At 36.2% G+C, this 26,889-nt stretch overlaps 2 protein-coding genes across 8 annotated transcripts in view; one reads left to right on the plus strand and one right to left on the minus strand.

Annotated features, from left to right (window-relative positions):
- Dh31 (diuretic hormone class 2) overlaps nt 1-26,889 on the plus strand; it is a 718,880-nt gene that overhangs the window by 533,507 nt on the left and 158,484 nt on the right. The window lies entirely within an intron of this gene.
- The window catches only part of LOC138709611 (uncharacterized), a 444,175-nt gene continuing 417,653 nt past the window's right edge, over nt 368-26,889 (minus strand). For 4 of the 6 annotated variants that reach the window (XR_011334972.1, XR_011334971.1, XR_011334970.1 and 1 more), the window contains one exon: nt 368-497. The gene's annotated coding sequence lies outside the window, so the exon portion shown is untranslated. Of the gene's footprint in view, nt 498-2,501; nt 2,544-26,889 lie in introns of those variants that run through there. The other 2 variants (XR_011334975.1, XR_011334967.1) reach the window with 1 other exon arrangement.

Consider the following 26,889-nt stretch of genomic DNA (forward strand, 5'->3'; position numbering starts at 1 on the left):
TCGTTATTGAAGGCTATAGTTCCCAAGTAATTACAGTTCACAGGCATCTATTCATGTAAATCGTAAGATATACGGATTTTGCCCTTGGCTATAGGCGTTGCTCAGGTGGTAGTGCGTTTCTCTGCTGATCCGAGGTTGCGTTCGGGCAATGTTCGAACCTCAGTTAGGCTGATTTCCTCATTGGTTACTCTAAGCTGTAAAGTGAATGTCAGCTAAACCAGGGCGATTTTACAAGACTCATTTCATCAAATATCATCTTGCTATACCAATCCCATCAGTGATACATAACTTCCCAGCTGATTAAGTCGTCAAAAATTACTAATCTAAAAAAATGCAATTCTGTTTTTATATTTAACTTAGTAATTACCTTTGATCAGACCTGCATAACCCGTAAGTAGGGAAAATATGACGTCAGCCTCACTTCTATTGGGGATGATTGACTTATACGTAGAGTTGTTGACATTCTTTGCATGTTGGAAAGTCTATCTGTGGCGGCACTGTAATTAAAAAAAAAAAAGATTGTAATAAAGTCATTGTATTTATAATGCGTTATGTCGTTTCAAAGTTTACGATTATGCTAGATTTTCTGTCGGCAGTTTCTTTGAGATTTCTTTGCACCTAGTCTGCTTTAGATTTTCCAAAACTTTCCTCCTATCATCATCAACGGAAACATAAATTTGTAATGAACCTTGAAAGTTAATATAAAGTCACTATTCATTGCAATACAAAATGAACACAACGAGTGATGTCCTTAATTTAACAATACATAAATAAATAATCAATATACAAGAGATAAGTTTGGAAGTAAATCCCGAAAAGATAAAGTATATGATGATGTCTCGTGACCAGAATATTGTACGGAATGGAAATATAAAAATTAGCAATTTATCCTTTGAAAAGTTGGAAAAATTCAAATATCTTGGAGCAACAGTAACAAATATAAACGATTCTCGGAGGAAATTAAACACAGAATAAATATGGGAAATGCCTGTTATTATTCGGCTGAGAAGCTTCTGTCATCCGATCTGCTCTCAAAAAAGCTGAAAGTTAGAATTTATAAAACAGTTATATTACCGGTTGTTCTGTATGGTTGTGAAATTTGGACTCTCACTTTGAGAGATGAACAGAGATTAAGGGTGTTTGAGAATAAGGTTGTCAGGAAAATATTTGGGGCTAAGAGGGATGAAGTTACAGGAGAATGGAGAAAGTTACACAACACAGAACTGCACGCATTGTATTCTTCACCTGACATAATTAGGACCATAAAATCCAGACGTTTGAGATGGGCAGGGCATGTAGCACGTATGGGCGAATCCAGAAATGCATATAGAGTGTTAGTTGGGAGGCCGAAGGGAAAAATACCTCTAGGGAGGTCGAGACGTAGATGGGAAGATAATGTTAAAATGGATTTAAGGGAGGTGGGATATGATGATAGAGACTGGATTAATCTTGGTCAGGATAGGGACCGATGGAGGGCTTATGTGAGGGCGGTAATGAACCTCCGGGTTCCTTAAAAGCCAGCAAGTAAGTAAGTATACATCCTTAGCATTCAAATGTGGTAAAGCTGGGGAAATAAAGCATTCCGTCTCTTTAAAAAAAAAAAAAAAAAAAAAAAGACCACGAAGAGACACGTTTTCCACACAGCTCTCCATTTTTATATTTTGTGAATACGTCAAAATTATTTCAACATCAATTTACCGGGAATGGCTGCTATAGTTCTGTTCGCAAGAAGCAGTTCGAACCAACTTCAAGGAACTTTTTTTCCTTCCTCATAACAGTTTTCTTTTACTCGTTTTTCTGTGAATATGTCCAATAACACAAATAAAAGAGCTCCTTGTGTTCATATGGGAGTAGTTCTTCTATCACTCGAAAGCCGAGGCCTTATAAAACTCGAGACAAGAAAACCTCGTCAAGTGGTTCAGTGTCCAACTGGTGCCCGCCCTGCAGGCTGGTTGGGTGTAGCTGTCGGGCGAAGTGGTGGGGGTCAACATCCAACTTATGTAGCACAAGACAAGGTCGACCGCCAGGATACTTTGACAACTGGTGAACCCACCTTTATAGCACGTGCAACTTGTGACGCGAGATTCATGAAGCCTCCGATAAATCTACGATTCATATACCTAATTTATCTATATTAATATCACAAGAGGTCTGAGATTTGCCGATAAATCTCAGGCCTCGAATGATATTTGTCAGGACTATTTCGTGGATAAAATAAAAATCTAAATATTATATCCCTAAAATTCACTCACAAAATGTTAATAATTCTATATTTATGAATACTTAACCTATTCAGTCATTGTGAAGTCAAAATAGATGAATAACGATTACTGCGCTTTTCTCTTGTTATTATAACACACATACTCTGAGATTTTCCGATAAATCTCAGACCTCGAGTGGTATTTATTAGGACTATTTCGTGAATAAAATAACAATCTAAATAATATATCCCTAAAATTCGCTCACAAAATGTTAATAATTGTATATTTACGAATACTTACCTATTCAGACATTGTGACGTCGAAATAGATGAATATCGATTACTGCAATAAAGAAATTGAATGTTATTCAGTAATGCCAATTGAGAAAAGCGAAATACAGGTTTAAAATGTTAATTACAAGCACTGCGTTTTTTCTTGTTCTTATAACACAAATACATTTCATTATCTACTGAAATCATAATTTAATTTAAACATTTTATAGCATAATTACAATTAAATTGATATTGATAAATCGAGCTGCAGAAATTATCGCGGTGTATGACTGATTCGTTGGAATTCAAAATTTCATTACACTTCATTGATCGAAAATGGAATGATGTCATATAAACGAAATAGTCAACAATAATCTCACTAGAGGTTTTGATTTATCTAGAGGAAATCAAAACTCGAGTGGGATTTAATTGGCTATTACACGATTAGAAGAAAGTATATAAAGATTAGAAGAAATAAAGTACTCTAATACAATAAAATATTAATTGATACTAAAATTCTATTTCAATAACGTTAGCTTCACCAAAACGTTTGAACGGAGCCGCCATTTTCAGTTCACTGTCTATTCTGTAAACAAGTAACGATCGAAAAGCATATTTTATAGTACCGTAAAGAATGTATAGTTTGAAATGTTGGCAAATAAGGAAACAAATGGTAGGGAGGTGATAAAAACAGAAGAATGTATATAAAGATTAGAAGAAATAAAGTACTCTAATACAATAAAATATATATTAATTTATTTACTAAAATTCTATTTCACTAATGTTACCATCACCAAAATGTTTGAACGGAGCCGCCATTTTCAGTCGACTGTCTATGCGGGAAACAAATTACGATCGCAAAGCATGTTTTACAGTACCGTAAAGAATTTGCAGTTTGAAATGGTGGTAAAAAAAGAAACAAAATGCTAGGGTTAGTGTTAAAAACAAACAAAAGCTACGGAAGTGACAAAAATAAACAAATGCTAAGGAAGTGATAAAATTGTAGCGATAAACAGCCATGATTGATTGAAACACCTCCTTTCGTATCGTTTTAATGGTCAAAAGTAGCACGACGTAGTAAAAGTGTAATAGTCACAGAGAAATTTTGAAATTAGTCGCGACGCTGTTATTCCCGGCGTAACTCCTCCTCTTTGCTTACGTCTTAGGAAGTCAAGGCTCTATAAAGTCTAGGTAGGTAGTATCGTTCGCCATTTTTGTTCTTTCGTTGCCGAGCTACCAGACGAGGAATCTATTTGCTACACCTTTAAATATTATCATGCCGTAGCTCCTATGATAATAAATCAAACGCACTGTAATTCAGCAAATAATTGAGCGGCAAATAACGTCCTCGTGTGCTTTCTGCGAACGCCAACGAAAGAGCCAAAATGGTGGGCGATTATATTAAGTATTTATCCTGCCTTAGGAAATATATAACATCTTCATCAACGAATCACAAGACGCACACGTTTAAATGTAGCCGATCTGCAACGTGATTGGCTGCCGGAAATTAGAGCGACGGGACTATAGATAATAAGTCGGGGAACACAAGGAAATATGTTAATACATACATACTTACTTACTGGCTTTTAAGGAACCCGGAGGTTCATTGCCGCCCTCACATAAGCCCGCCATTGGTCCCTATCCTGAGTAAGATTAATCCAGTCTCTACCATCATATCCCACCTCCCTCAAATCCATTTTAATATTATCCTCCCATCTACGTCTCGGCCTCCCTAAAGGTATTTTTCCCTCCGGTCTCCCAACTAACACTATATGCATTTCTGGATTCGCCCATACTTGCTACATGCCCTGCCCATCTCAAACTTCTGGATTTAATGTTCCTAAATATGTCAAGTGAAGAATACAATGTGTGCAGTTCTGCGTTGTGTAACTTTCTCCATTCTCTTGTAACTTCACCTCTCTAAGCCTCAAATATTTTCCTAAGCACCTTATTCTCAAACACCCTTAACCTATGTTCCTCTCTCAAAGTGAGAGTCCAAGTTTCACAACCATAAAGAACAACCGGCAATATAACTGTTTTATAAATTCTAACTTTCAGATTTTTTGACAGCAGACTGGATGATAAAAGCTTCTCAACCGAATAATAACAGACATTTCCTATATTTATTCTGTGTTTAATTTACTCCCGAGTATCATTTATATTTGTTACTGTTGTTCCAAGATATTTGAACTTCTCCACCTCTTCTAAAGATAAATTTGACAAAGACAAATTTCCAAATATGTTAATGCATGCATTAAAGTATGCAAAATAAACATATATGTTATATATGCAGTTAAAAGGAAAAACCCCTCGAAATATGCATTTATTAAAAATAAAGTGCCTTCATTCGAACGTAAAAATCATTATCGACAAACATTGCATTGCATGAAGTTCCGCGGTCTAGTAATTGCAAATACGTTACCCACACGCTCTCATTAAATAATTGTTATGGGCTAACATACGATAATTAAAACATAAAGTAAATAAGGGTCTAAATGTCATATTCGTGAAAACTGTGTTTTTATTGGAATAATAACTCGTGTAGTACTTAGCTCTGTAACAGAATCAAAGTCCAGACTATTTTCTTTATCGTTTTATTAGGCGTTCATAGATAGCGGGACGTGTATATGCTTCAACGAAAGTGTGTTAAGACTCGTTTATCTCTGAAGTTTGAAAATGCACTTAGATCCTTATTTACTTCAAGTCTTACGCATACAAACGTCAACAACAGATTTCAAATACAAACGTATCGTATGCCGTGGCACAAGTGAAAATGATTCCGTCTACAAACTCAGCAAGAACGAGTTCGATTCCCAGCAGGACAGTGGAGATTCATTTCATTTTATTTATTATATTCCGTATATTAGCCTTGGGCATAAGAGGGTAAGTGGACGGGATGCAGAAACCCCCACCATGTCCTTTTCGCTTACACCGCCTTTATAAACAAACACAGAGTAAGGTTCTGTGCATCAGTGGTGGATTTTAGGTGAACAGCGAGAACCGAAAATTCGTAAAAGTCTGATACAATCCGCCACTGATCTTCATGTCTGCTAGTACCGCACCAAAATATACTGTAACTGTCTCAGCCGGGGTAGGAGGAGTGACGAGGTGATATGCAATGACTCAATCGGGGTAATAGCGCCCAGACCTGCCATATATCTATGGAACCTATCCTACAAAATCCACAGTAAAATCTTCTTTCTTCGTTCTTAACAATGGAAACACTAAGAGGGCCGCCGACGTAGCTCAGTCGTTAAGGCGCATGTCTGCCGGTCCAGAGTTGTAGTTGGGCGCGGGTTCGATTGCCACTTGGGCTGATTACATGGTTGGTTTTTTCCTAAGTTTTCCCCAAACGCAAGGTGAATGTCAGATAATTCTCGGCCTCATCTCGCCATCACTAAGCCCAACCACGCTAAATAACAGCGTCGTTAAATAACAAAGTAAAAAAAAACACTAGGAGTAGGTATGTTAGATTTTGTATAAGATGAAAACCATGCAATAATAAATTGAGAAGAGCAGTTTGGTTTCAGGAAGGGAAAAGGTACGAGAGATGCTACTAACAATCGGCGAAAGATACCTAGAGAAGCGTATATAGTATTGTAGACTTTTTTTTAGTAGGTTATTTTACGACGCTTTATCAAGAGCTTAGGTTATTTAGCGTCTGAATGAGATGAAGGTGATGATGCCGGTGAAATGAGTCCAGGGTCCAACACCGAAAGTTACCCAGCATTTGCTCATATTGGGTTGAGGGAAAACCCCGGAAAAAACCTCAACCAGGTAACTTGTCCCGACCGGGAATCGAACCCGGGCCACCTGGTTTCGCGGCTAGACGCGCTAACCGTTACTCCACAGATGTGGACATTTGTAGACTTAGAAAAGGCGTTTGACAGAGTGGAGTGCAATAAACTGATGGAGATCCTAAAGAAAATTGGCGTGGATTGGAAAGTGAGGAGGCTCTTCAGTAACCTTTATGTGAAAGAACGAGTCAACGCCAGGATAGGAGAAGAAATGTCGGAAGGAAATGAAATAGGGAGAAAAGTACGTCAAGGATGTCCTTTATCAACTACCCTGTTCAATATCGACTTGGAGGATTTAGTGAAGAACTATTTTCAGAACATGGCAGGGATGATAGTAGTAGGAAGAAGAATAAAGTGTATAAGATTTGCTGATGATATGGCGTTGTTAGCAAAAGAGGAGATAATACTAAGAGATGTGATACAGGAGCTAAATGACAGCTGTGAGCAGTATGGGATGAAGATAAATGCCAACAAGACGAAGACCATGGTCATAGGAAGAAAAATAAAGAAGATAAACTTGCGAATTCTAAATGAGGCAGTAGAGCAAGTGGACAGCTTCAAATACTTGGGGTGTACTATAAGCAGTAACATGAGCTGCTGCCAGGAAGTCAAAAGGAGAATTGCAATGGCAAGGAAGTTTTTAACATAAAAAGAAGTATCTTCTACGGACCTCTGGAGAAAGAACTAAGGAAGAGACTAGTCAAATGCTTTATTTGTAGTGTAGCATTGTATGGGGCAGAAACATGGACTTTACGATAAAGTGAAGAGAAGCGAATAGAAGCATTTGAAATGTGGATATGGAGAAGAATGGAGCATGTGAAATGGACAGACAGAGTAAGAAACGAAGCTGTGTTGGAAAGAGTGGGTGAAGAAAGAATGATGCTGAAACTGATCAGGAAGAGGAAAAGGAATTGGCTGGGTCACTGGTTGAGAAGAAACTACCTACTGATGAATGCACTGGAAGGAATGGTGAACGGGAGAAGAGTTCGGGGCAGAAGAAGATATCAGGTGATAGACGACATTAAGATACTGTAGATCAGACGTCTCCAAAACCGTACTCGCGAGTAAGCCCCTGAACGGAACCGAAGCCAGTACGTGATGAGCGCGCTACGCCTCACCCATCCCCACCTGTACTGTACTCAATGTTTATGCGCAAACGAAGAGCAGTGGCGGACTGCCATTATCACTGTGTTGATCGGCGTGTTCCATCGTTTCACAATGTCTTCTAATCATGGACGTAGTACATTCAAGGGTGAAAGGGAAGAGAAATATTTTGTGTTAGTGGGGAGAATGCGAAGTGCTTAATTTGTTCGAAAATTCTTAAGGGTGTGTTAAAATTCAACATGCGACGACAATACTCGACTCTTCACAAAGAATATCATACAATTACAGGCATGTTGGGCATGTGAAAATAATTTATTTTGGGGCTCTCTGTATAACTGTTGGTTATACATACTAGGTTCAAAAAGTTCCCGGAATTTGCTAGTATCATAGAAACAACGTACTTTAAACACTATTCTACAGCATTCCTTTCAAAATAGTTGCCTTCCGCAACAACACACTTTTGCCAACGCGTGTAGAGTTCCTGGAAGCAGGCCTGGAAGCCATTTTGTGAAACCCGTCTTAGTGCTCTCGTCGCGTTTGCGATAACCTCTTCAGCATTGAATCTCCGTACTTTCAGATGACTTTTCAGACGGGGAAACAGAAAGTAATCAGGTGGTGAGAGATCAGGAGAGTATGGTGGGTGATCCAAAGCAGTTATGTTGTGCTGGCAAGAAAATTCTTTACAATAATTGCGCGATGAGCAGGTGCATTGTCATGCATAAGGAACCAGTTGTTTTCTACCCACTTTTCTGGACGTTTCCTTCTCACTGAGTCCCGGAGGCGAAGGAGGATTTCTACGTACAATTCTTTCATTACAGTACGACCTTCTGGAATGAACTCATGGTGGATGAGATCCTGAGAGTCGAAGAAAACTTCCAACATAACTCTGCCTTTGGAAGTGTCCCTAGGAAATTTTTGCTTCCGAGGAGATATTTTCAATTTCCACTCAGATGACTGTCGTTTAGGGACTGGGTCGTACAAGTAGCACCAAGTTTCATCACCAGCAATAATTTTGTTTGAGAAATCTCTGCAGGAGTTTTGTGTAACAAAACACAGAACTTGATGTTTGTACGTTGCTCTGTGGACATAATTACAAAATGCGACGAACAAACAAAACACTATGATAAACAATTGCCTACAACTCAAAACCAACAATCGCCATTATCAACAAACTTTAAGGAAATGACATCATGAATGTTACCAACAAAACAAATGTATAATATCCCTTGTTATATATTAATACGAAAAATGGTAGTAAAATTCCGGGAACTTTTTGAACCCAGTAGTACATAATAATCAGTATATTACAATACGATTACACTCAGTTCTGCATGACATACTTATAGTTTTTTGTTTAATTTTAGGTGAAATGCTTAGGCCTACAAATATGTTTATAAATATAAAACAAGAAAATACAAACACAAATCATACACGTGTTCTCAGTCTTAAACAAAAAAAAGCTTCTTACTTGCTATGTTTTAGCTTGGAATATTGGAAAATCAATAAAGCCCTTTACAGAAGCATCATTTGTAAAATCGTGCGTACAGGACGTTACTAAAATACTGCGTCCAGAACAAAGTAAAAATTTAAGAAAATTAAATTGTTTCCAATTACAGTTCAGAGAAAGAATTTCAAGATTGTATATGTAATTGAATCTGAAGTCGAAACCACAATTAACCAGCTTGTAGCTTACTCACTTGCATTGGACGAAAGCCAGATAGAAATGACGAAGCTCACCTAGCCATTTCATCCGAGGAGTTAATGAACATTTTACTGTGTCTGAATGTCTACTAGATGTAATTACAAAATACAAATGGAGAAGATCTTTTCCAGGCACTGAAAGGCACCATAGAACAGAAGAGATTGAATTTGCAATGGCTTGTGTCAATAGCAACAGAAGGGACTCCAGCTTCATAGTATGTCAAAATAATATACAAACGTATAATATTTCTTATTCTTTTGATGTTATTATTTGTAAACCTAAGCAGACCGTTGCCGCGATCCCCCACTAACCGCTTCCATCTGTTGAGGTACGTGTCTCTTCCCCTTCTCTAGTCCTACAGCACACTGTGTTCGGCGGGCAGCATCGAGAGCACGAATGACGATACGCTTTTTGGAGACCTATGCTGTATATGAATCATATGCGGAGACAAAGAGGAAGGCAGAAAATAGGGAAGACTTGAGCATGCTGGGTTTTCAGGGAAAGACCTGCCCTTCGGCAGAACATTATGAATGAAATGAACTATTGGGTAAATAATAGTTTGTGTTATGTTCTTAATGTACATTTCATAATTGATTTACGTTACTTGTCCGAAATAAAATGGCACATTCAATATCAATATAAGGCAAGCCCTACACTGATAAGCAAAGCTCGGAACTTAGAGACTTGTGTCTTTAAACGTGTCTTTGCGACCGGACTTCAATGTCAACAAACTCCCGCTTCCAGCACGGAGGTACTGGCAGGTCTGCTATAAAGGTAGTTTCTGGTTGGAACAACATATTGATAGTATTATAACAGACTGAAACACGCAATTTTATAGCATATAGGGCCTGTAATAAAATTAAACACGAGAAATATATCAAAATTAACGTTCTGCTCTGTACATTTTATTACAGTATTTGAGTACGTACATTAGAAGATTTTTGAACCCATAACTTCTTTGCCTGTTAGTTAAACATGATTTGAAACGAGAAAAACTTATTTCCACGTCTTATGAAGTGACAGGAGTGAACATAAAATACTGAATGTTTTCACTGTCACGGTTTTCTGTTCGATTTTCAGCAGTTCCTAGCTGATCTCGTATCTGAGAAAGATAAGTATATCCTAAATTTTTCTCGAAAATAGTTTTCAATTTGTTTGTCACTACTAGGGTAGATCCCTCTACGTCTTGATCCATGGTTATGGGTAAATTTTCCACCAATTTAAGGGACTTCAATATCTTTCTATGGATGCCCGTTTATAGGAGAATTTGTGTGTGGCACAACTTACAAAATATAAACTCTCCATTCGAAGAAAGTAATGTATCTCCTCCGAACTCCTCCACGAAATTCTGTACCTAAAATTTAAAAAATGTATTTTCAAATTTCTATAATACCCATTCCTCAAACAGACCGTTTACCTATAATTCTCTGAATGTCATTGGCTTCGAAATGACACAGTTTCTTCCTCCGTCTTCCTGCCATTCGATGTGACCACTTTCTTAGTACACACGACTGTCCCTGAGCACTTGCAGCGTGAGCTTTGTGTACGTTGTATCTGTAACCTTACTCATGCGCACGACACACAAGTCCCCAAGTTCCGAGCTTTGCTGATAAGACAACAGACTAGTATGCGAACTGAATGAGTGTTTACTCCCGTTCTGGTCTAGCTGTATGAGATGGATAGAACCTACAAGCTTCTCCTCTGTTGAGAGTTTGTCGTCTCTATACAAACTTAAGTATACGGACAGGAATGAAAGAAACCAGATGGCATAACTACATTTCTATATTTGCAAGCTCATTTCCAATGAAATTAGATTATTATTTATTGGTCAGCCGCTTCATTGCAAGCTGTATTTCATTCAGCTGTGTAATGGGATTGTAATTTATATCACAGATTGTTTAAAAGGTAATGACTAATTAAAACATTTCACCAGATTAAATGAATTCACTCGAGTGTTTTACAACTTACATTATACGCATATCATGGAAGACGAAACGTTATTTTATAATCACTTTTTTTTTTAGTACTAGGATGTGGAGGTTTATTACTGCTGAAATTAATGTTGGCTTCATCGACTGAGCGCGGTGTGAATACAACAGCAGTATGGAGATCTATAGATGCACCGTGCACGTCGGTACTTCACGTCTCCTCCCACGCCTTTACAATATTTACTTTAGTGTAAAATTTTATATTTTGCTGAACTATTCACCGTCAGTTCGATATACTGAAATTAAAACATTTACATTAACTTAGTTGAAAAACAAATTGTCTCTTAAGCGATGGAATAATATGACTTTTATCCCTGGCATATCCAGTTATTATAACACTTACTTACTTACTTACTGGCTTTTAAGGAACCCGAAGGTTCATTGCCGCCCTCACATAAGCCCGCCATCGGTCCCTATCCTGAGCAAGATTAATCCATTCTCTATCATCATATCCCACCTCCTTCAAATCCATTTTAATATTATCCTCCCATCTACGTCTCTGCCTCCCCAAAGGTCTTTTTCCCTCCGACCTCCCAACTAACAGTCTATATGCATTTCTGGATTCGCCCATACGTGCTACATACCCTGCCCATCTCAAACGTCTGGATTTAATGTTCCTAATTATGTCAGGTGAAGAATACAATGCGTGCAGCTCTGCGTTGTGTAACTTTCTACATTCTCCTGTAACTTCATCCCTCTTAGCCCCAAATATTTTCCTAAGCACCTTATTCTCAAATACCCTTAACCTATGTTCCTCTCTCAAAGTGAGAGTCCAAGTTTATAATAATAATAATAATAATAATAATAATAATAATAATAATAATAATAATAATAATAATTTATTTCCTTTCGATTATAGAGATCATGTATACAATTAGTACACTCGAAGGAGCAAAGCGAAGCAAATTTATTGTAATTGAACTTCTTATAAAAGTATGCTGTTGCTGATAACCTGTCTGAAAACAGATCTCAACATCGCAAGTGACATCGATAAGGCGTCAATCATGAGAAAACTAAGCCAGGAGGTAATGGTGTAGGGTGGCCAGTCCCTTTCCTCCTCCATTGCGTACATCGCCGATTAGCTACATAATATTATACTAATCAGACTTCAGATGCATAGGCTACATACAATTGAATCGGTCGGAGCTAGAAGGAACTAAGTCAAAATATGTATTATTTTTGGTCATGCAACCATTTGAACAACGGATGTGATGGGTATCAAACGGTGGAAGAAGGTACTAAGTCAAAATTTTAAATGTTCTTTGGTCTTCTATAACATAAAGGCTTTACCAACATAACATAAAGGCTTTACCAACAACCAAAAATGTATTTAAAAATAGGCTTAAGGACCTTACTAATAGACAGTAATTATACACAGTATTTAAAGGGTGTAAATGATATGTTGTTATTGAAGTGTTGTATCAGTGAAGAATTATGTTGTGTCAGTGAAGTGTGTTGTATCAGTGAAGAAGTATGTCGTGTCAGTGAAGTGTGCTGTGTAAGTGAAACGTGTTCCTGTCAGTGAAGCTTTATAGTTTATAGTGGCAGTGCAAAGTATTTGAACAGTGAAATGTTTTTGAAGTGTTAGTGAAATCAGGATAGAATCAGTGAAATGTGTCGTAGTTCCAGTGCAGTGAGTGAGTTGACAGCGAAATGAGTGTAATTTGAAAGGTACTTGTGCAGATATGAACATATCATACTCGTGAGTTTTAGTTCGATCTTAGTTTTAAGATACAAACTAGAATATTTCAAATGTTATTTTAAGTGATCGTTTCATTTAATTTAGTATATTCCCTGTTGTTGTTGTTGTTGTTGTTATTATTATTATTATTATTATTATTATTATTATTATTAGTTATTAGTATTATCATTAATTGTATTTTTAATTAATAAGTTTATTATTGTCATTATTGAGTGTAATTAGTTACCACTGCCACCGGGTATATACCCATTGCAGTGTGAATAAATACATACACATAAAAATATTAATATGGTGGAAAGTTTTTTGCTTCTCCTGAAATGTTGTGAAAAGTGACTTAGTTGCTTTTAGCTCCGACTGATTCAATTATTCTTCCTGTGACACATATCGTCAAGTGAGATGTACTGCCTGATAACACTGCCTGATAGCAACAAGAATTTTGCTTCGACTGAATCCGAAAATGCATCTCTTTTCTTCGTATCACTTAAGGTTTATAAGATATATTATGATTTCACTTTTCAAAATCTTATGTTTTATTTAACGACGCTCACAACTGCCGAGGTTATATCAGCGTCGCCGATGTGCCGGAATTTTGTCCCGCAGGAGTTCTTTTACATGCCAGTAAATCTATTGACATGAGCCTGTCGCATTTACGCACACTTAAATGCCATCGACCTGGCCCGGGATCGAACCTGCAACCTCGGGCACAGAAAGCCAGTGCTATACCGACCAGGCCGACCATATGTATGTATGTATGTATCTATGTATGTATGTATGTATGTAAGCACAAGTTGTTTCCTGGAGTAAAAAAATTACAGAACTTCGTCCTGTAACATTTTTGCTGTCTTGTATTTGTGGTGTTCTTATTGTTTCCACAACCACAACAGACATAACAAAATATTGAGAATTGGGACTTCATATCTTTTACATTTTTTATTTCATTTCATTTATTATATTCCATAGATCTTACATGAGCAATGAAGTTTTGAGATGTGGAACAAGTCAAAATTTTACAATATTACAGTTACAATTTTTACAAATTTTTACAATTTTTACAATTATTTTACAAGTTTTACAGTTTTACAATTTTGTAATTTTCTACAATTTTCTAAAATTTTTTACAATAATTTGGCGAGATGTAGTGAGATGAGGTGAGGGCCGAGGATTCGCCAAAAGATTACCCGACATTTGCCTTTTGGTTGGGGAAAACCTCGGAAAAAACCCAACCAGGTAATCAGACCAAAGGGGGTGAAATGAAGTGAGGCTGAGGACTAGCCATAGATCATCCAGCTTCAGTCCCACGGCTAGGGGAAAACCTCGTAAGAAACCAATGAGACCAGAGAGGGATCAAGAAGATGCTTAACAAAGCAACAAACTGCTTAGGTGACATGTTGTATTGCCTCATACGAATGAAATCTGAGAGCATATGTGTTTTCAAGCTTATACATATTCAACAGAGAATATATTTGTTTTCGAAGCCTGCATTGTGTGTGTTCACAGTCAAATTTCAATATCGGTTTGCTTTATGAATCCGCGTAGGTTCGCACGTGTTACCGCATGTGACAAGAAGCGGCTTGAATTGGCAATCTCCAGGTTATTGCACCAGGAATCAGTAGGAGGTTCTGTTATATCCACTCCTCACTATCGGTAAGATTTCTGCCTGATGTTACAGTTGGCAACAGGACTCGTATACAACTAAGCGTTTATATTTTAATGCATGTATATCATCATCGTCGTCATCACCATCACCACCATAAACATCAATACCACTATCGCAATGGAAGGACTGAACTAAGAAGTACATGCACTTATTTTTCCTTAAATCAGGTACTCTATATTTCTGTAATTACAGTGGATAATCTAAAAATCAAGATATATATATATATATATATATATATATATATATATATATATATATACTGACAGCAATAATTTTAGTAAGATTTTAACAACTTTATCGTTTGAATCAGCCGTGGCGAGTACGTGACTCGCGAGACATTGTGGCTCGCAGTGATAGCTGTGCATTTCGCTTGCTTCTAACCTCCGCCAGCCCCCACCCTCTCACTCACTGGAGTCAAACTCCGTTCCATTTGTATTTGTCTCTGACCTGCGAGTGGCATATGTCTCTCTCGAAACCATGTACGAAAGTTCCAAGTAGGATGGAAGGACGCATTTTTTTGCTGTCAATATGATGAGAATGTTAAATGTATGATTTTTTCACAAGTATTACGAGGAAAACGGTTGTATAACATAAAACGGCATTATACTACATGTTACTCATGAAACATTAAAAGGTTAAGTGTTATTGTTGTTGTTATTATTATTATTATCATCATCATCATCATCATCATCATCATCATCATCATCTCTGTACGTCGACCCTTTTTCAGCAGATGTACGAATAATGCGGTTAGCTCTTCAATTTGAACTCACTGATTTACTATGTGATGTCAAATGAAAGCTAGATGTAAGGACTTGACAAATGTTGAACTTTCAAACCTTTGTCAAAAAATAAATATCCGAAGATTCGTTCTTTCGCTTGCTCTGTTGAAGCCATGTCCGCTACAACTTACGTTTGTGAAAAATTATTTTCAACAATGAAAATAGTAAAAACCAAATTTAGATCACGACTGACAGACAAATACCTTCGTGATCAACTACGACTGGCAGTAAGTGACATAATTCCTGATTTTGAATTTTGTCGCAGAGACATTCTGAAGACAGTTAATTTTAGGTTGTGATATTGTTCATTTCTTTCTTCGTTACACGTACTAAACATTAGTTCGTAGTCTTGTACTGTATAAAATTATATTTAAGTGCTTGACGTAAGGAAAATGAAAATCCGTTAATAAGTCAGACAGTTGCTTCACTTCCGCTTCGGGTGTCCGCCTCCCTCCATAGGTGCTATGCACGTTGCAGATTACACAGTGGCTCGGCGCACGATTACATTTTCGCCACCGCTGGTTTAAACTGAATCTATACTGTTTACCTTAATATAAGTTCCCCCCCAAATATATCCATATTGCATTATAGAATGGTAGGGCCTAGTATGTAAAATATGACAATTTAAGGGTGTTCATATCGCCAATAGAAGATGACGATCTTAATGCATAACAGGCAGAGCTCAATTTAGGAGCAATACATTCTATATGTGATCTACAATTCCAGAGCAAAAAATTTGTGCTTATTTAATACTAGCCGTACCCGTGCGCTCCGCTGAACCTATTTGAAATAAATATAAAGTAATTACATAATTAAAATAGGACGTTTGATCCAGGGAACAACTTTTACAACAGCGCAAGATAATCTGCTTCGCTCATTACCCATTTTTTTTTTTTGCATTGCATTTATTGCATATATATTTTATGTATTTTAACACGATTCAATTGAGCATAGTTAAAATTTGAATTATAGAATAATGGATTGCTAAGCTAACGTACTATTACTGCATACTAAATCAATACACTCTCGTTGTTCGTTAATTCTCTGAGATTAAAATGAGTGTACATAAATATTATTTTAAGAAATACAGAAAACGAATGTACAAAATAGCCTATCAGATTTTCTGTGCATAACAAGCTATTTTAATCTTACCTGTTCTCGATTTACTCAGTCGTTACTGTAATAACATTATAGCATTATGTCCATCTAGAGAAACTACACTTTCCAATGGTGAAATAATAATTAATTATACAAATCGGTTAATTTAGCTTCTGATATTACTTCATACAAACACAGAAACATTCTCTGTAGGCTATGTTTAATAGCTTTCGATTGTTGATGTCAAAGGCCCCTGTTTCGATTGTTGTTGTCCAAGGCCCCTTATAGACGAAGTAATTTGTTCTTAATTCATTGCACTGTCTTAGATGGCGTTATTTTAATTTTAAAACTCATTTATCTCATTAAATATCAGTCCTATCAAAATTTTGTAAAGAATAAAACTTATCGGAAATCATTTTCAAAGAAACTTTTGTTATGTAACATTTTTCACAAAAATCAATAATAAGCGAGATATTTCGATTTATTTAATTCAGGCCCCCTTATAACCCCCCCCCCTTTTAAATAAAGTATTTTGAATGCCATATAGCCTAAAATCTAAGTTACAACGAACTTAATTTATATTCCAATTTTCATATAAATCGGTTCAGCCATTATCGCGTGAAAAGGTAACAAACATAGACAGACATACAAACAAAAAATTTTAAAATGCGATTTTCGGTTTCAGGGTGGTTAATTATATATGTTAGGACCAATTATTTTTGGAAAATCGAAAATTACCAGAAAAATTTCGGCTACAGATTTATTATTAGTATAGATTACAGCAAAACAGAGTTATATGACATGCACTAAATTTGATTTCACTGGTTTTATGAACATTAAGTGCTAGTTTGTTTGTACTAAACCATTCATTCATTAGAGCCATCACTGTATTAGACGTGTTTATATACGATCATAGGAGAGAGTGTTGTACTTTGAACATAGTGTAGCTTTGAACATTTTTTGTTTCTTATTTTTGCTGCTATCTAGAGAACTCAAACTGCAGTGGATTGTAGAGAAAGCCGCTAACTAGCTCTAGTTGTAGTTTCGGTTTGATTTATTGTAAAGTGTGAGTTCTGTGGACGAAACTATTATTTTTAGTACCAAAAGTAAATATTTCGTCCATTGTTATATGTTTTCCAACACGAGACCAAATTGTATTTGTTACTATCAATCAAGTACGGTGTGTTCCCTACCATCTGGTGAGTAATAACATATTTTAATTTCCATGATTTATTTGAATCTCTAGATTTGGCAGCCATATTTGTTTAAACGTGCACCCTCTTGTACCTTTGAACACTAAACATGTGTTCATAATTCTTGTGTTCGCTTCGTCTGTGATGTCCGTCGCGCTGACCACAATACCCCATCCTTCCAAAGTCTAAACTGGCTATGGGTTAACGAACGTAGAAATTTTCATTCTCTTGTTCTCTTTTTCCAAGTCCTTCACACTTCTAAACCTACCTACCTTGCCTCCCGTTTCAGTTACCTGTCATCATATCATAATCTCTTCACACGCACGCAAAATAGCCGCATACTAGCCATACCAACACATAAGACATCATCGTATTCATCATCATACACAATCTCGCTCTCGCGCTTGTGGAATACCCTACCAAGTGACATCAGAGACTGTCGGAATTTAGTAGCGTTCAAAAGCAAGCTTATTAAGCATTTTCTTACTGCGTAGAGTAGGTTTAATTTTTACTTAAATAAAAAAAAAAAGTTTCTCTCTTCTTAACTTTTACAATAAACTGTCTAGCTTGTATTAATCAGTTAATCTTTTAGTACTTTCATTTTTATTATATTTGTAAATTTAATATTAATTGTAATTATGATTGTAATTGTATTCTTAATATTGTAGTTGTAATCCTCTGGTAGAGGGGAAGAGAAGGCCTGATGGCCTTATCTCTACCAGGTTAAATAAATAAATAAATAAAACATGTTGTACTACGGAACATAGTTTTTGTTATTATTTTATTTTATTTTATGATCATGCCACGAAGTAAGTCAGGAGTTAAAAGGACCCCAATTGATCTAGATGCCTTAAGGGAAGAGGATGGTATTTTTTGGCGAAAAATGAGTAAATTTTCAAAAAACAATTTTTTTCCTTAAAATACTCTGTGATATGTATAGAATACATTGTATAATATTTTGTGGGTATTTGTGCCCTTATCGGTTGTTGAGACGCCATTTTTAAACTTCCTGCGCTATGGATTTTTAAATTACACCGCACTTTGTTTGTTGTTTCCGGAACTTCATATTTTTTTTTCAAAAACCAAATTTTTCTTTAAAATACTCTGTGATGTGTGTGGAATACATTGTATAACATTGTGTGGGTATCTGTGCCCTCATTGGATGTTGAGACGCCATTTTTAAAGTTCCTGCGCTCTGGATTATTAAATCACACCCCCTTTGATTGCTGTTTCTGGAGCTTTATTTTTTTTGCTACATAGCCAGACAAAAATCGATATAATTTTTGAACTGTTAAAGATATATGAATGAAATTTAGAACACACATTCTCTAGACTACTAGGAAACTTTTCTCTGTAACGGAATTTCCCTAATTGATTTCATTTTAAAAATAAGTCTCTCTGTTGCAAGAAAGAAAATAAAAAAAAATGTTATTAAATTTTAATTGTTTATTTTACAAATGTAGGAACTAATATCAAAATTCTGTTATACACAGTTTGTAGAGCGTGCTTTTACAAATAAACTGTAACATTGTGTTTGAATTTATCTTTAAAAATGGCTTAGATATATCGAGTTTAGTAAAATCCTGCATTGGGTACATTTTTTTTTTCAAATCTGGCTCCCAAATAATTTATTCAAAATATTTATATTTTGTTCAGTTGCTATAGCCGTAAGCTCTCTACATACAAAAAATTAATATTTTACACCAAATAGGAAAAAAGTTTAAAAAATTACCATCCTCTCCCCTTAAGAAAGCTGTTGAAGCCATTATGGGTCTTCCAGGAAATAAAATCTCAATCACAGAAGCCTGCACTGGTTTATAATGCCAGATACATTTTAAATCTGATTGTCAGTTTTTACAGCTATATTTCCACCTATATTCCACACGTTTCAAGGTACAAGAGGGTATATTCCAAGGTACATGAACCTGTTGTACCTTTCAAGACATTACATATCCCGTCATTTTATTTTTTTCGTTCTTTATAGAACTACAAAACAGGAAAATAGATACAGGAAGTTATAAAAGTATATTCAATAATTATTTCAAGCACTTAAAAATTTCATTTCCCAAAAAAAAAAAAAAAAAAAAAAAAAAAAAAAAAAAAAAAAAAAAAAAAAAAAAAAAAAAAAAAAAAAACTGTAAAAAGATACAGCAGTTTCCCCAATTTTTTACTCGATATAATCACATTTGTACCATTTCCGAATAAGATTACCTAGAATAAATTACTTATGGTTGAGGCTAAATCCACTTTTTAGTAGGTTATTTTGCGACGTTTTATCAACAGCTTAGGTTATTTAGCGTCTGAATGAGATGAAGTTGATAATGCCGGTGAAATGAGTCCGGGGTCCAGCACCGAAAGTTACCCAGCATTTGATCATATTGGGTTGAGGGGAAACCCCGGAAAAAATCTCAACCAGGTAACTTGTGCAGACCGGGAATCGAACCCGGGCCACCTGTTTCTCGGCCACACGCGCTAACCGTTACTCCACAGATGTGGACTAAATCCACGTGACTGACCTTTTACGTTATGTATTGATCTCTGGAGATCGTCTGTCGTCCAGGTGTATGCCAATAATAGGACTTGGCCATCCGAGAACAGCATCGTTTGGGGGTAAACAACGTAACACATTTATGTCATTCAGAACTTTCAGAATTCTTCAACATTAAAGTTGAGCCTTACGGGTGAAAGGAGGTACCTACTCTTTGCCTAATCGCTTGCTTAATTCTCTAAAACGTGTACAGCAGGCCTACACATATTACAACTTGAACACCTCTTAAGGTTCATTCACAATGAAAATTAAACATAACGTAAGCGTTAACTTAAGAATATAAACGTTACGGTAAAATCAAGAAGTCATACCATCATTCACGATGGGAACATAAACATAACCGCAAAGATACTTGGTAACCATGGAAACATAACAACGATGCCATTTCCTTATATTCGGTCGTATACTTCAGCGCTCCACGATTGTGTTCTGTTTTCAAATCACGTAAGCATAAGCATGAAAGTTTGGAGTTTGCAAACTTTCATGTTAATGTCTTACGGTAATGTTTATGTCAATGCTTATGTGAATCATTGTGAATGATCCCATTTGGTAGCCTGGGCGCAAACTTCTGTGTTTATGTTACGGTTATGTTTAATTTTCATTGTGAATGGGCCTTTATAGTATACTTTGGTATCCCTCGCTACGATTAGAGATATTATTTCAATAATCGGAATGTGAGAAGCTATCACATTACGGTAAAATCAAGAGGTCATACCATCATTCACGATGGGAACATATGTAAACATAACAGTAAACATACTTGGTAACCATGGAAACATTACAACGACGCCATTTCCTCATATTCTGTCGTATACTTCAGCGCTCCACGATTGCGTTCTGTTTGCAAATCACGTAAGCATAAGCATGAAAGTTTGGAGTTTGCAAACTTCCATGTTAACGTCTAACGGTAATGTTTATGTCAATGCTTATGTGAATCATTGTGAATGATCCCATTTGGTAACCTGGGCGCAAACTTCTGTGTTTATGTTATGGTTATGTTTAATTTTCATTGTGGATGGGCCTTTATAGTATACTTTGGTATCCCTCACTACGGTTAGAGATATTATTTCAATGATCGGAATGTGGGAAGCTATCACATTACGGTAAAATCAAGAAGTCATACCATCATTCACGATGGGAACAAAAACATAACCGGAAAAGATACTTGGTAATCATGGAAACATAACAACGACGCCATTTCCTCATATTCTGTCGTATACTTCAGCGCTCCACGATTGTGTTCTGTTTGCAAATCACGTAAGCATAAGCATGAAAGTTTGTAGTTCGCAAACTTCCATGTTAACGTCTAACGGTAATGTTTATGTCAATGTTTATGTGAATCGTTGTGAATGATCCCATTTGGTAACCTGGGCGTAAACTTCTGTGTTTATGTTACGGTTATGTTTAATTTTCATTGTGAATGGGCCTTTACAATGTACTTTGGTATCCCTCGCTACGGTTAGAGATATTATTTCGATGATCGGAATGTGAGAAGCTATCTCGTTTCGGAAGCCTCTTAATATAACATAAGAATATAAGACTTGAAACAATGATCCTCGATTTAATCTAATCTGAAGAGCTCTTGAGGACCGCGTCTCGAAACGATAACCTGACAAGATAAGTGAACTCCCTGCGGCAGCTTCAAACTCCGCACCAATAACATTGACTTATTATGTTTTGCTAAGGAGCCGGCAAAATGTTTGCTTTATCTGCTGAGAGAACAGATCCCAATCCATGACACCGTCTGCACAATCTCTAGAAATTGGTGTGAAGCCACAGTAGCACTAGAAACAAAATTTCTGAATAAAGACCACTTTGAAATCAGTGTTAGATTAGATATTTCAAACATGTTAAGCTCGAGCAAAGCTTCATCACCAACCAACTGATCGTTAATTCTCAAGACTTTCCCAACAAAGATCAGCATTTCGTCAACAATCTTCTCTCTCTAGTCGGTATTGGAGTGTCAACTTCGAGACTCTTACAATATTATCTATTCGTTATAATTAGGGAGCGGATTTTTATGTGCTAAAAAATTTAAATATATTAATTTTTTTATGTGCTGAAAAGTACGAAAATATTTGCTAAAAATAAAAAAAATATATTTTTTTAATATGACAAAAACACCTTACTTAGCTTGAAAAAAAATGTTACTAGGTACTCACTAACCACACTTGAGTGCTAGTAGTTGGCCGAGAATTGCAGAAAACAACAAAGGTCATCTCCAAATTCTCCATCACAAATGCATGCCGATTATCTCTGAATAACGTCAATTTCACCTACAGGCACATCCTCCAATACTTGAGCAACTTTACACATTTTTTATATATTGGTAATTATTGAATGTTTAACGTGTGAGCCTTAAACCAGGACGCAAATTTTCACGAGTGTTTATTACAAAGCTTATACACGTGTTACATGCGACGTTTTATGCTATTCTAGCATTAAAATATGTAAACAAAAGCTATCGATTTATAAAAAGTAATGTTATAACATAGAAGAGACATGAGTACTGGATGTGACGTAATATATTGCATGGTTGCTAAGTAACAGTTTCTAAGACAATATTATTTAGTTGTTGTTTTGAAGCTTTAACTTACAGGTACGTAGTATAAAATTGTGTTGTAAAGGCGGTGATGACGTCATGGAATACTAGTTGCTAGGTATCCTTTTCTGGCACTAGTGCCGGAATTAGGCCAATAATTGTGCACGACTTACAGAGTCATAACAAGCATGTTTTACTGCTAGGATTGCATAAACTTCTATGTTATTCTGCTTTATAAAAGCTTAATATCTTTTATCATTGAAGTGAATATTTTCATTCTGAATATTTCAACAATTTTGTTTCCCAACCAGTTCTCTGTTTTGGCAGAATCACTTGATCACCTACATTGTAGTATTTACTGAAAACTGTCGAGCCAGTTGAATGCCAAGTTGTATTTTTTTCTTCCACTTCTTTTAAATTGTGTTAAAAATATGGTGTCACTCAATGTATTATTCAAAAGTCCTTATTTGATTAACCATCCTCACTGATAATCAATTACGTTTAAATTATTGAAAATAGTTTAAAGCTGAATTTTTGGTATCATGAATATTTATAAAAGTGTTTTTTTTTTATTTCGAGTCATTCTTATTTACATAAATGAAATCGAAACAAAACGAGAAAACCGCACGGAATCAGATGTTATGTAAATCACTTTTACACTGACCAGATAACTTATCACGAGAAAGCTCTGCAGAATGATTGCAAGTCACGTTGTTAAAGGTACAGTTTTACACTAAATCGACACAGAATGAAAACATATTCCACATTTTTCAACCTCAGTCTTAGAAGCTAATATCGTCAGTTTTAGAGACAGAAATAGTGCAAAGTGTCAGAAAAAAGCCATTAAATTATCAGGAAGTTCAACATTAGGGGAGAGTCGGGTAGTATCGGACATCGGGTAATATCGGACAGTGCGTTTCTTTCATCTACCACACGATGATAGTACCTGATTGACATGGTTACGTTTCTGTGATGTCGCATAGAGAAACGTAACCATGTCATTCAGGTACTACCATACGGTGGTAGATGAAAGAAACGCACTGTCCGATATTACTCGATATCCGATACTACCCGACTCTCCCCTACATAGCGGAAAAAATCTCTTAGAAACGAATATGAAGTCAGTCTACTGTATTCAACGCCATCAAAAGGTAATGCATCAGAAATATGAGTCGATATTTCCATATCCGGTAAAACACTCTGAACAACTCCATTAGTCTTATGAAAATTACAAGGAAATGGGTCGGGTTGGTAACGATACTTACTATGCAAAGGTCTTTCTACGTACGACGTGACATCTTCAACGTGTATTTTTAATACAGAATCTTACTAACTTCAAACTCGCTGATTACAAACTCTCACTGAACGCTTCGGAACTATGCTGTGAACTGAAGTTCATTCGGAATATGTATTATGTGTCTTTTTCGTGTTAAATTCCATCGTACCTGGTTAACATGTTTCGGCCTGTTATGGGCCTTCATCAGAACTGGTTGTTGCTGGTCTTGGCGCCTTTTGTTTTGTTTCCTGTGAGGGTGTGTTTGTGTAGTGTAATGTGGAGTCAAAGAGTGTGTGTGTTCTGAAATTGAGTTGTGTGTTGAGAATTTCATTGGGGTGTGTTTTTGTGTGTCTGTATATTTCATATTGTTCTAGTGTGTTTAGTTTTTGGCTTTTTTGTTGGATGTGTAGTATTTCCATGTTTGTGTTGATGTCTCTGTAGGTGTGGTTAGCATTTGTGATGTGTTCTGCATATGTGGAGATGTTTTGTAATTTTGTTATGGCTGTGATGTGTTCTTTGTAACGTGTTTGAAATGATCTGCCTGTCTGTCCTATGTAGAAGTTGTTGTAGGTGTTTACATTTGAGTTTGTATACGCCTGTGTGGTTGTATTTGTTTGTGTTGTCAAAAGTAACACCTGCAACAACTTCTACATAGGACAGACAGGCAGATCATTTCAAACATGTTACAAAGAACACATCACAGCCATAACAAAATTACAAAACACCTCCACATATGCAGAACACATCACAAATGCTAACCACACATACAGAGACATCAACACATAAATGGAAATACTACACATCCAATCAAAAAGCCAGAAACTAAACACACTAGAACAATATGAAATATACAGACACACAAAAACACACCTCAATGAAATTCTGAACACACAACTCAATTTCAGAACACACACACTCTTTGACTCTATATTACACCACGCAAACACACCCTCACAGGAAACAAAACAAGAGGCGCCAAGACCAACAACGACCAGTTCTGAGAATGACCCATAAAAGGTAGAAACATGTAAACCAGCTACGATAGAATTTAACACAAGAAAGTCATATAATACATATTCCAAAGTGTATTTTTAATACAGGTTCTTGTCCACACCTGTGGAGTAACGGTCAGCGCGTCTGGCTGCGAAACCAGGTGGCCCGGGTTCGAATCCCGGTCGGGGCAAGTTACCTGGTTGAGGTTTTTTCCGGGGTTTTCCCTCAACCCAATACGAGCAAATGCTGGGTAACTTTCGGTGCTGGACCCGACTCATTTCACCGGCATTATCACCTTCATATCATTCAGACGCTAAATAACCGAGATGTTGATACAGCGTCGTAAAATAACCCAATAAAAAAAATACAGATTCCTAGTAACTTTAAAATCGCTGATTACAAACCCTCACTGAACGCTTCGGAACTATGATGTGAACTAATAGTACATTATGCAACGAGCCTATAATGAAGGTAATTAAGAAGCGAGTATGGATATTTATTAAACGAGCGCAAGCGAGTTTCATAATTTTCATACGAGCTTCTTAATTACCATTATAGGCGAGTTTCATACGACTTTTTATGCTCGACCATATTTCTAACTTGATATTATTAATTTTATTGTATCTGACCTGGAGCAATGTCCCGTATGTTGTGAGATGTGCGCAGACGCGAAAGTATTGATTTTTTCCGAGGAACAGATGTGCACATTGACCTTGCTAGGCCATAAGAACCTACAGAGATAACATTGGAATTAAATTAGACATTGAAAAACGAGATGACAAATTGAATTTATTTGAATATTATTTACAATTAACGCTAATTATTATAGTAACAGAACATAACCTTCTGCGACAGTATTGGATTTCCAGCCTCCGTGACTTTTCGCTAATTCTCTTTCGATTGCATATCCGAGAATAATCGATACTTGCGGTTTTATAACGGTAGAAAGCTGAGCTGTCATTGGCTGAACAGTTGTAACCTGAGTCGTCATTGGCTGAAAGACCTGACCTTTAATGAGTAGGTGTACTTTAATGACATGCATTAAAGGTCTGCTACCAGGTGTATAATTACTACATTTCGGCATGGTCGAGCATAAAGTTCATTATGTTATTCCATCCTTTTAAAACTTGTAAGCTATCAGATAACAATATGATCACGAACAATCTAGAAATGTGTAGTAATGTGGAAAATTCACAGGAAAAAAACGTCGCCGGGCTTTGATAACTACTATACTCTGAGATCTGTTTCGGCGCTGCGAATAGCTAAGTATCACACGGAAACTCTGTGTGGTATCGGCGTATCATTTCAAAGTATAGAAGAACTGAAGACTTAATATGAAGAGCTGGTAATCTGTGAACTGGAGTAACAATTTAACTCTTTGTTTATTTGATGTATTACAACAAGTTTTAACATATTACTTTTTACATTTATGGCATAAATTACGCATTTTACGCGTATTTTACGAGTCGTGTATAAATTAGTTTTTTACGCGTAACTTTCCAACCCTGGCGCACAATGGGCCAATGTAAAGTTGGATTTGGATCCATTTTAGGTCCGGTTTAGGCATTCATTCTGTAAACCAGTGACTAATCACTATTTCTAGTCACATACTGTGAGTGTTTAAGGGAACCAGGTAGTGATTAGGGGTCAAAAATCCGATTTTTTATTTTGTGTTTTAAAATAAATTACAAAACTGGTCTTTAAAACAATATAAATATTGTGGAGGGTATTTCTGCAGATAAGCCTTTTAAATGGCGGTGCATGTAATTCATACATTCTTTTTTTATACAGTTTTCCATAAGTTGACATTTTCAAACTTAAGTGCATTTTTCTCTGAAATTACTGAATCAATTTACATGACATTTTTACAGTGTTTTCTGCAGCCTGTGTTCTACATTGTAGACCTGCGGTTTTAAGAATGTCACACACATAACACGAGAAAAAAATGCATATGCATGGAAAAAATTGTAAAAAATTTTTAACAAAATTCAATATTTTTTTCTGTTTCACTAGGGGTGAAATATTTAACTAAAT

This window comes from Periplaneta americana, chromosome 11 (genome assembly GCF_040183065.1).
Source record: "Periplaneta americana isolate PAMFEO1 chromosome 11, P.americana_PAMFEO1_priV1, whole genome shotgun sequence".
NCBI classification, from domain to species: Eukaryota; Metazoa; Arthropoda; class Insecta; order Blattodea; family Blattidae; genus Periplaneta; species Periplaneta americana.